Raw genomic sequence first — 11151 nt, forward strand, 5'->3', positions numbered from 1 at the left:
GTTTATCTCCCCATAGTCTGGAGGCTAGAAGCCCAGCATCATGGCGTGAGCAGTATTGTTTTTAAAGAACTAGCTCTTCTTGGCTGTTAGGTGGGCGTCTTCTGATGGCTTCATGTGGCCGTGCCTCAGTGTGTGTCTGCCCCCTGACGTCTCCTTTCTAGGAGGACAACAGTTAGGGATTAAGACCCACTCTCGGGACTTCATTTAACATTAATTGCCTCTTGAAAGACTCCTTTTCCAAGTAGCCACATTCTGAGGTACTAAGCATTAGGATTTCAACATAGGAATTTAAGGGGGATCAACTGAGCCCAGAAGAGCCGAGAATGAGCAAGAACATTCAGGAGAGGAGGGAAAATGTTTATTTGCCCAAGATCACAGACAACGCTGCAAATACATTATACTAACTTAGCCATTGTTTCTAAGCACATTAAAAAGCAGAGACATCACTTTGCCGACAAAGGTCCATCTAGTCAAGGCTATGGTTTTTCCAGTAGTCATGTATGGACGTGAGAGTTGGACTATAAAGAAAGCTGAGCACCAAAGAATTGATGCTTTTGAACTGTGGTGTTGGAGAAGACTCTTGAGAGTCCCTTGGACAGCAAGGAGATCCAACCAGTCCATCCTAAAGGAAATCAGTCCTGAATATTTATTGGAGGGACTGATGTTGAAGCTGAAACTCCAATACTTTAGCCACCTGATGGGAGAAACTGACTCCCAGGCTCTGATGCTTGGAAAGATTGAAGGTGGGAGGAGAAGGTGATGACAGAGGATGAGATGGCTGGATGGCATCACTGACTTGACGGACATGAGTTTGAATAAACTCCGGGAGTTGGTGATGGACAGGGAGGCCTGGTGTGCTGCAGTCCATGGGGTCACAAAGAGTCAGACATGACTGAGCAACTGAATTGAAACATTGTGTACTATATGAGATTGTCAGGTCTTCTGGGCATTTGAGTCATTTGTTGTTCTTAACTGATCTCTTCTGCTTTAACTTCTCTTCTAGTGTAAGTTTTCTAAATGTTCTAAGATACACAAATGATTGCATTTTCTGAGACAGCCTCCTTTGACATCATTTTTTCTTACATCCCCTACATTGATAGTGCTTTGCATATTTACCTAAAAGAAAAACACTGCACATGCGATAGTGTGCTTCAGATTTGAAGCTAGCCAGGGGTTTTCTTACCTTATTATTTATCATTTATTATTCACCATTATAATCTGGTTCAAGAAGAACATATCATGTTGATAATTAAAGAAGAATATTAAAGAGACACTTGTCCCTTATTTAGTGCTTGTTGAGTGTGACAAACTTTCATTATACATTCCTCAATTCAACTCAGAACTTTTTCTCTATCACAAAAAGATAGTCTCATATTGGTGCTTAGCAACCAAAGCAGAAGCTCTTCACTTAGGGCATATGATCAAGGAAAAGTTAGCCCTTCTTGGTACCTGTTCTGCGTGGAACCAAAGACAAGCTGCGTCTGGCAATTGTTCATATAAAATCTAAATTCTTTAGGGGGTAGGCTTCCCTGGTGACTCAGGCGGTGAAGAACCTGCCTGCAATGCAGGAGACTCGAGTTCTATCCCTGGGTTGCAAGATCCCCTGGATACAGGAAGGCGCCCCACTCCAGTGTTCTTGTCTGGAGGATCACAAGGACGGACGATCCTGATGGGTTACAGAGCAGGGGTGCAGATCAGACCCCAATGAGCAACTAACACTCGCCCTTCACTAGGTCACACTACACGTGTGTGAAAGAGAGAACAGGACTAAGGATGACCATGTTACTTGGAAACAAGATGTGAAATTAGAGAAGCGATTGTGTAAAACTGCTGCTTATTTCCAGGGAGGAATGTGAAATTTCAGTATGTGGAAGTGGTAGGAATATTTTGAAACTTTTCCATTTTTGTTTACTCAGCCTTTAAAACGTTATATCAAAAAATATGCTATCTCCTCTTATATTTATATTATATTCACGTTGCAAGATTTCCTTTATAATCATCTACGTGAAAAATCCATGTTTGGGGTATTACAGCAATTAAAATGTATGTAACATCTTGGTTTTTAAATGATGACTATGAATGATTTCTTTTTAATATATATAGAGTATGAGACTTAATTTGTTTTTTTACCTTCAACTGTGGGTCAATTTATTCAGGCATTTGGGGGAAATGGAGTGCTATGTATATTTCTCACTTTATTGGGATCTGAGTTGTAGTTTACTATGCGGAAAATCTTACTATATATTGAAACCGTAATAACCTATGCCAACAGGTTGCAAGAGTTGCATTGGCTATATGATATCCACAGACAATCCCTGAATTTTATAATAATGAAATTTCAATCTTCCCTTTGATAAATCTTGCATTATTTAAAACTAACAAAATTTCCTAGGTTGACTGATTTGCATTTCATTTTTTGATGTTTCATCTATTCTACTGTGGAACAAACTGAATAAGTTTATGAAAAATGAGAAGGAAAAAATATTCAATTAACATACCTTTCCTTTGTAAAACATCTAAAATTCTGAGCTGACCTTCTGTAACACTTTTTGAAAAGGTCTGATGCTACCACAACCTGTCATAAAAAAAAAAAACCTACAATGTAAAGATAATGTCAATAATAACTATTTCTAAATTAAAAACCACTATGAACAGATTTGAATTAACATGGATTAAATTTTTTAATGTATGAAAATGAGTGTCTACTTTCAATTCATGACGTGCAGGGACTTACGGAAAATGTTTTATGATTTTAGTCCAGATGAACAAAACTATCTTGTTTTTTCAAACTGCTGGGATGTTTACAATAAGATATGATGTGATGAAATAATTATTATAACTGCATATATATGATTATGTGTCTATAATTGAGTATGATACATTTACACTGGAGTAAAACAAAAATTTTAATTTTGCAAGGAAAGCTTCGTATGCATAGTTGATGGTATTAAAACTCATTGTGATATTAAGAAACGTTAAGCACATGAATAAATGAAAAAGCTTTTATTTAATTATACATAAATCCATTAGCATATATATTTATCAAGTGAATACCAAGAGGAAACAATATTCACTTCTCCTATTCTAGGAATACCTCTGAGAGGAGGTAAAATCATGTGGACTATTTAAACACTGAAATGAAAGAAATTGTTCCAAGAGTTTATATGGCAAGCTTTTAAGAAGAGTTGCATAGTTTTATGGTCAATAAAACTTATAGTTTGACATAATTAAAGGAAGGTAAAGGCTATAAAATATTATGCTTTGATATTTTAATAGCATTAAGTCAAAAGGAATTTTATTTAATTCCCGTATTGTCATACTTGGTTAAATAAAATAGGTACAGAAAATTCTGTTATTGTATGAACAACTAGCATGATGAATTCTGAAATTATGGTGTTACAGTGTTTCTGTTCAACCTATAAAAATCAATTTGTTTCATAACAACTTTGAATGATGGAACTTGAAGAATATAAATTTATGAACATAAGAATTAAAGGTTTAGTTTTATGAAGTTCAATTTTTTTTTACTTTTTAAAAAACTAAAACAGTAAATTAACACATGTGATGGAAAGTAATAGGAGCAGTAGTGAATACACACTTTAAAGCACCTAAAGCTGAAATTTATGTAAATTCACCACTGTGCTTCATGCCCACACACACACATTATATCATCTTCTGTAAATTCGGCTTCCTCATACGTGAAGTAGGTATTTCAACAAGCGATAGAGCTGAGATTATTCCCATTATGCTTAAAGTTATTCAGTTTTCTATTTCATGAGACCTGCTTATCTTATAAAACATAAATGAGGAAGCAGTATAATATTTCTCACAATTTAAAATTATACTTGCATTCAAGGATATAGTGAATATAAAGGTAGAAATTGGAGATTATTTCCATGGCAATGAGTGCTTAATGAGAGACAAAGATGATTAGGGATTTTTTATGTACTTTCTGATATTCTGTAACTATTGATTTACAATCTTAAAATTTTCAAGTGTTTCCTTTTTTCAATTTTTAAGTTTTAAGAAGCAGATAAGTAAATTATCATGCACAGCACCCTACTACCTATGTATACATAAATATATCCAAAAAATCAATAAACCTCGGTTAATTCTCTTGTAAACTAGTTTTTAATAAGATTCTAATAAAGAACTCAATCTCCTGAAATATAGTGTAAAACAAAGGGGAAATATTCCAGCACTTAAGGAAGGATATGTATGGGTGTTCTTCCATTTCTCCACCAAGAAGTATTATAGATTTTAAAGCAGAACTTTCCTTATCCAGTTCTTTTTTGCAATGGTACAATTTATGAAATAAATCTATCCTTTATTTCGAAGTCAGTATCAAAAGAAAAGGAGAAACATAAAGGAAGAAGTGTTACATAAAGGGGAACATAAAGGGGAAAAGTATCCTGATATTGAAAATATGCCCCCCCCAAATCACAACACTAACAAAGCAAAGCAAACTTAGGTTACTTCCAGTAGTTTTTAAGAAATCACAAAAAAGCAAAATAACAAGAAACACATTGAAGATTTCCATAAATTAAAGTGTTAATTGTTAGCTAGGTGAATTTCAGCTATCCAAACATCCTCTAACATAGAACACCTCTTTCCCAGATGTGACTAAAAAGTGTGATTGTAAGATATATAAATATCTATGTATACAAGACCATTCCATGCAGCTAAATATACTCTTCCATGGAGCTGGCCCAACACTCATGTTGTACATACAGGCAAACGGGGAGACTTGCTGCAAGTCGCGAGGGCCACAGCATGGCTGGAAATTGAAGAGCGGTGTTGGTCTCCTTGCTTTTGTCATTGCCCTCGATGTCCAGGAAAGCTGTCATCCTTCCGAAGCTTTCAGGAATATTGCTTCATAAATTTACATTAGGTACCAGTAAACCTTTCATTTAAATTCATAAACAGCCCTCAAATAAAGTAATGCCAAGGGGATAATCAATTTAACTATCAAAAATGCATTACATAAGGTGTCTTTAATGCCTGGACCCCAGTGATTCACATCCATCTTACTTGTGACCTTGGGGGAGGTGTGGAACTTGGCTTTGCTTCAGTTTCCTCGTCCATGGCGTGTGTACTGGTGGAAAGAATTTTCACGTATTAAGGTGTGGGATTGTCATTTTGATTTATACACGATTTGACTTGAGCTTTATGTCAGCTAGAACAGCCAGTCTTGTGGCCTTTCACATAGACATCGCGCATCTGCTCTAACCATTAAAAAACCCATTCACCAGATTGTTTAGAATCTCCACTTTGAAGATAAAGATAAATGCCTCCTCTTCCTATGACACCAAGGCTGGTACTCCTTCAAATGCAATGTTCCCTTCCAAACACCGAGCTCATCCTGACCAGCTGTGTATGGGCAAATCTGTGTCTTTTGAAACCTTGAAGGAATATACACCTGTCATGTTGATGCTTCTTCTTTGTTATGAGATGTAAAATTGTGGAGCCAGGTAACTACTGTGGATGTGATTTCAGACACGGTCCTGCCTCCAGAGAACTTGAATTTTCTGGACTGTATCAGACTCAAGGAGAGCACCAGTCATTCTCACAGTCTGATAGCAGCTGGCAGCTGCAATCTTATGGTCTCAAGCCCCCCCCCCCCTTATAGATATACAACCATTTGAGAGCACAAACAATCCTTTCTTCTTCAGAAGCACCCTCACTTCTTGCCAGCCCCAAGCCTAATTCTTGACAAATAACTTACGCAGCTTCGTAATTTCTGCCCAGATAGGCCTCCTTCACTTGTAGTCTGGGGCAACATTATTCAAGTGCTTCTTAAATCTGTGTCTCTTGAGCTATAGTCCTCAGTTTGGCTCAAAGAAAACTACTGTCCAATCCTTAATATAGATTCTTTGTGGCTATGACAACAATATCATGAAGCCACCCTCAGCTGGTATTGGATTGCACAAAGATAAAATATATCGGTTCATTAAAAAAAAAAATAAAGACTTTTTTACCTTCTAGAATATAATGGGAAAGAGACCACATGTGTCTTGTTCATCTTTTAAACCATGTACCTGGTGTTCTAGGCACTCAAATATTTGCTGGATGAATAAATGAATAAAAGCTTGACACCCATGGGGTAAATACACCAGAATATCTGAAAAAGATATACTCCCTGCTTCCATGGAAATTACAGTTCAGATTGTGTTAATAAAATGAGAAAATAAATTTAAGAAAACTGAGAGACAAACTGGGAATAACATCATGTACCTGTCTTTACAGAGTTCACAGCACAGCATGTTATTTCTGATAAATTATTTTCTTCTAAAATAAAACATACCTCCATCAACCATCTCAGCAGCAGCTGAAACAAGGCCTTTCTAGCTGCACGTAAAGAAAGCATGCTGCTAGTGTCCTGTGAAATTCAAGAGAAAATATCATCAATAAAAGGCTGGGAGTAGATGATGCAGAACCAGTGCAGTGATTTATTTGACTCCATCTGAAAAATCAGCTGCATTAGGGGTTTTATAAACACGCGTGTGGGCCTCGTCACTCACTCGTGTCCAGCTGTTTGCTACCCCATGGACTGTAGCCCACCAGGCTCCTCTGTCCCCGGGATGCTCCCGGCAAGAACACTGGAGTGGGCTGTCACTTCCTCCTCAGGGGGTCTCCCTGACCCAGGGATCAAACTCAGGTCCCCAGCATCTCCTGCATAGGCAGGGGTTTTTTTTAATCACTGAGCCGCCTGGGAAAATATATACATACATACATATTTAGACATATATGGTATATGGGACATATTTTTTGCCTTTAAAGGAATAAAGAGGTTATGAATATATGACCTGAACTGACTTTTTAACTGTTCTAACTCATTTACTATGGGTATCAACAATAAAATTTAAACCGACTTACCTACTTTATACTATGAGTGTGCACACGTGTCTGTAAAAGCATTGATTATTTTACTAGCACTTTCTCTTTCTTCTTTATTTTCTAGTGTTATGATAGAAAATAAGTTTTTTAATTTCCTTGGTTGGATTATATTACCAAGGTCTAAATATTTTTGATTCATGATATTGAAAGTAAAAACAAACAAACAACAACAAAAAACACCTAGTGATCATAATAAAATGAAATATGGCCATTACATAATAATATATTTTCAAAGCAGTGAAAATTAAAACATAAAATCCCCATTAACATTAATGGAAATGTCATATTTATTGCCTAGAAGTCTAGGCAATAATTAATGTTGATCTTTTTTATTATCAAAGCTGATTATCTAAACAATTATAGCTTTTCTGATTTAACTATTTTTATCAGAAAATATTTTACACACTGTCATTTGCAGAATATTATTGCTTGACCTCCTAAAATATACATATTCCCTTTGGAAAGATTTATTAAAGTGGAAATAAAAGCTCTGTAATAGATCACATTAATACTGCAAGGGAATAACTGATGTTCAGCAAAGGTAAGAACACTGGATAAGAATCAATAATTTTGTTCATTCTTCCCCTAGTAAGAAAAGCTTGGACAAGTTTGCATTTTAAGTTGTTTCTTAGTGTTTGTGTGGGACTGTTTTTCCAAAGCTTGTGCAGGAAATACTGCAATTGCCTATTTGAGACCTCAATAAGTCCAGTAAGAGGGGGAAAAAGCAGATCACACATCAAGATTCAGACCTTATTTTGTTTGGTTTAGATATTCAAATGTCTAATAATATTTACCAATCTGAAATGATCCCACTCTTTTCATCAGTTTGAATGAACTGAAAATGGTGGTTTATTAATATTTTTAGTATATGAATAATTACATTTTTTATTTAAATCTTGTCTCAAAATTATAGGGCACTCACTAATATTTTCACTTTTTAATAGTTTTTCTTTTTTTGTATAAAATTTCCAACTTTTAAAATGTTTGCATAGTGGATTTTAGAAATGGAATCAAAAATGAAGTGAATTTTCATTTTCTCAGGTAAGAAAAAATGGAGTGGGACCAAGTATTACCTTGCAAGCTTTCAATAAGTGAATAAAGAACTTACAGAAACAACAAACAGCTTACAATGGTGAGAAAACTTTTCGTTGTCATTTTGAGTTTGCTTTGCTGCATAGTAAACTGATAGCTTTTCTTTGGGGAAATTGGTTTTGTAACAATTTATTTCTGGTTGTTTTCTCTAAATAAGGTCATTGAGCCTCACACTGACTTCAGTGTAAAATGTCTAGATTCTCACCACAAGTACTGCTGGCCTATTGTTTCAGGATTCTGAGAAGGACAGAAAAAAAAATTACCCCACTCAAGATTAAAAGTGCAGGTGACTGCAAAGCTCGGACTTTCCCGATTTATCTGATAATATTTAATAATAACTCTACAAGTATAAAGAACATATTAGGTCAGAATATTATGGTGTTTTGCTCCTTACACTTAATGTAATTAAGGACAATTTAGTAAAGCCCACTAATATTTATCCTATTCATTTCACTAAACTAGAAATTTTTGAATTATGTATACCTTAGTAACTAATGTAAATCCATATGACTTTGTATATTTTCTAGTCAACTAAAGGGAATACTTTCATTTAGAGCATTTACCCAGAAAATACTAGATGCTTGAATTCTGATTATCTTTGAAGTCACATGGTTCAAGTCTCTTAACTCTGGTAGTAATTTCTTCCATACCACATCTAATTTCTTCTAAAAGTGACACAGATTTTATTACAATGGAAAGGCATCAGTTCAGTAACAATAATAGGCCTTAATAATTCTACATATTGTAAATACTTTTATCAAAGTTTTATTATATTCTGTCATTTATTTAAATCCCAACTCTACAACTTGATTCTTGTTGCCATTATTTACTTTATATATATAAAGATGAAAAATGCTTGTCTGTCCAGATCTAATAAATCAGGATGCATGGATTCAAACCTAGGTAGTGTATTTCCCGAGACCACATCTTCAGCCCTGAGTCAATCTGTGGCATCAGTTATTAGAGAATTGCCCTTTATATTTACCTCTAACAACCTTAGCCTGACTTGTCATTTCAGAGCTACATGTAGCAATTTATTCCTTTTCATAACACAGAATCCTTCAGTGATTACAAGACATCAATTTTCCTTTTTCTATGTCTTCTGTCACCAAGTTATGTATCTACCTTGAATCGACATAGTTTTCAGATCCTTCTCTGCCTCATTTATATCTCTCTCCTCATACATGCTTATGCCATATTTTACTGCCTCATCTAACATATGAAAACCTAAGAATCGAATCAGTTCTCTGATTTGACCAAGTAAGGGTATGGTAACCAGTGAAGTTATGAGTTTTTCATAAACTCACTAGACCTATGGTACTTTTAAAAGAATTATAAATTAGAGGAATGATGATGTTAATAAAAACATCATATATCAGGCAGATAATGAGATTTTCTAACCCGGAATCACTTATTTCGTGTACTCTGGTAGACTAGAAAGTATCTCAAAAGCTGGATTAACTTTTATATTCTAAGGATTTACTATTCTTACTCTTTTCTGCTGTCACTACAACTCATATTAAAAAAAGTTCCTGTCAAATAATTATTAATATTAAAACAACTTGAATAACCTAACTTTTACTCTACAGAATTGATGATTTTTCAATGACCTCTTATTAAATTATACACTTAAAAATATATTATGTGGTGCAAGCGTAATTGCAGTTTTTGCATTGTTGAAATTTGCCATTTGTATTGGAATACATTTTAAAAGAAATGTGGTTATGTTATACATCATTTCAATGTGTATTTCTTGCTGTATGTTTGTTGTTATTGTTGTTAATGGTTTGTTACTTTCTGTTTGTTTTATATTTATTTTAGACTGTGAAAATGATGTTAGACAAAAGCAAATTCTAGTGATTTTCTTGTTCGACTTCAAAATGGGTAAAGCAGAGAAAAGAGTTCACAGCATCAACAAAGCATTTGGCCCAGGAACTGCTAACGAGCATATCGTGTAGACGTGGTTCAGGAAGCTTTGCCAAGAGGAGCGCCTTGAAGATGAAAAGCACGCTGTTGGACCATCAGGAGTTGACAATAAGCAGTTGACAGCACCCATCGAAGCTGGTCCGCTAACGACGACACGGGAAGTCGCCAAAAACTCAGCGTCAACCTTTCTACGGTCCTCCGGCATCTGCAGCGAACTGGAAAGGTGAAAAGGCTCAGTGATCAGCGCCTCGCGAGCTGACCGCAGATCAGAAATACTGTCGTTTCGAAGTGCCTTCTCTTACTCTACGCAGCAGCAAACCCTGTCTCGATCAGGTGTACGGTGCTATGAAAAGTGGATTCTGTGGAACAGTCTGTGATGACCAGCTCAGAGGCTGGACGGAGAGGAAGCTCCGGAGCACTTCCCAAGCTGAAACTTGCTCCAAAAAGAGGATCATGCTCACTGCTCAGTCGTCTGCTGCCGGTCGGATCCACTACAGCTTTTTAAACTTTTGTTTTTCTTTTCTTACTTCTTTATTGTATTTTTGTAAAGCTACAGCCTTTTGAATCCCAGTGAAACCATTACATCTGAGCAGTATGCTCAGCAAATTGATAAGATGCCCTGAAAACTACGTCTGCTGTTGGCATTGGTCAACAGAATGGGTCCACTCCTCCACAGCAACGCCGGACCGCAAGTCCGTCACCCAATGCTTCAAAAGTTCAACGAATTGAGCCGCGAAGTTTTGCCTCACCTGCCATGTTCACCTGACCTCTCAGCAGCCGACCAGCACTTTAAGCATCTTGACAATTTTTGCAGGGAAAACACTTCCCCAACCAGCAGAATGCAGAAAATGCTTTCCAAGATTTCATTGACTCCTGAAGCATGAATTTTTATGCTACAGGAGTAAACTTATTTCTCATTGGCAGAAATCTGTTGATTTTAATGGTTCTTATTTTGATTAATAAAGATGTATTTAAGTCTAGTTGAAGTGAAGTCAAGTCAAGTCACTCAGTCATGTCCAACTCTTTGTGACCCCATGGACTGCAGCCCACCAGGCTCCTCAGTGCATGGGATTTTCCAGGCAAGAGTACTGGAGTGGGTTGCCATTTCCTTCTCCAGGAGATCTTCCAGACCCAGGGATCGAACCCGGGTCTCCCAGACTGTACGCGATGCTTTACTGTCTGAGCCACCACGGAAGTCCTGGTGTCTGATCATGGTGTCCTTGAGTCTAGTTGTGT

At 36.2% G+C, this 11151-nt stretch overlaps 1 long non-coding RNA gene across 1 annotated transcript; it reads right to left on the reverse strand.

The window, feature by feature from the left end:
- Nucleotides 1-4975: 4975 nt before the first annotated feature.
- Nucleotides 4976-6381, reverse strand: LOC139038413 (uncharacterized). Its single transcript, XR_011491376.1, has 2 exons — nucleotides 6305-6381; nucleotides 4976-5095 (listed from the first exon to the last, which is right to left on the reverse strand). It is a non-coding gene; the product is annotated as an uncharacterized lncRNA (long non-coding RNA).
- Between the last annotated feature and the right edge of the window lie 4770 nt (nucleotides 6382-11151).

Source organism: Odocoileus virginianus, chromosome 15 (assembly GCF_023699985.2).
Source record: "Odocoileus virginianus isolate 20LAN1187 ecotype Illinois chromosome 15, Ovbor_1.2, whole genome shotgun sequence".
Classification (NCBI taxonomy): domain Eukaryota; kingdom Metazoa; phylum Chordata; class Mammalia; order Artiodactyla; family Cervidae; genus Odocoileus; species Odocoileus virginianus.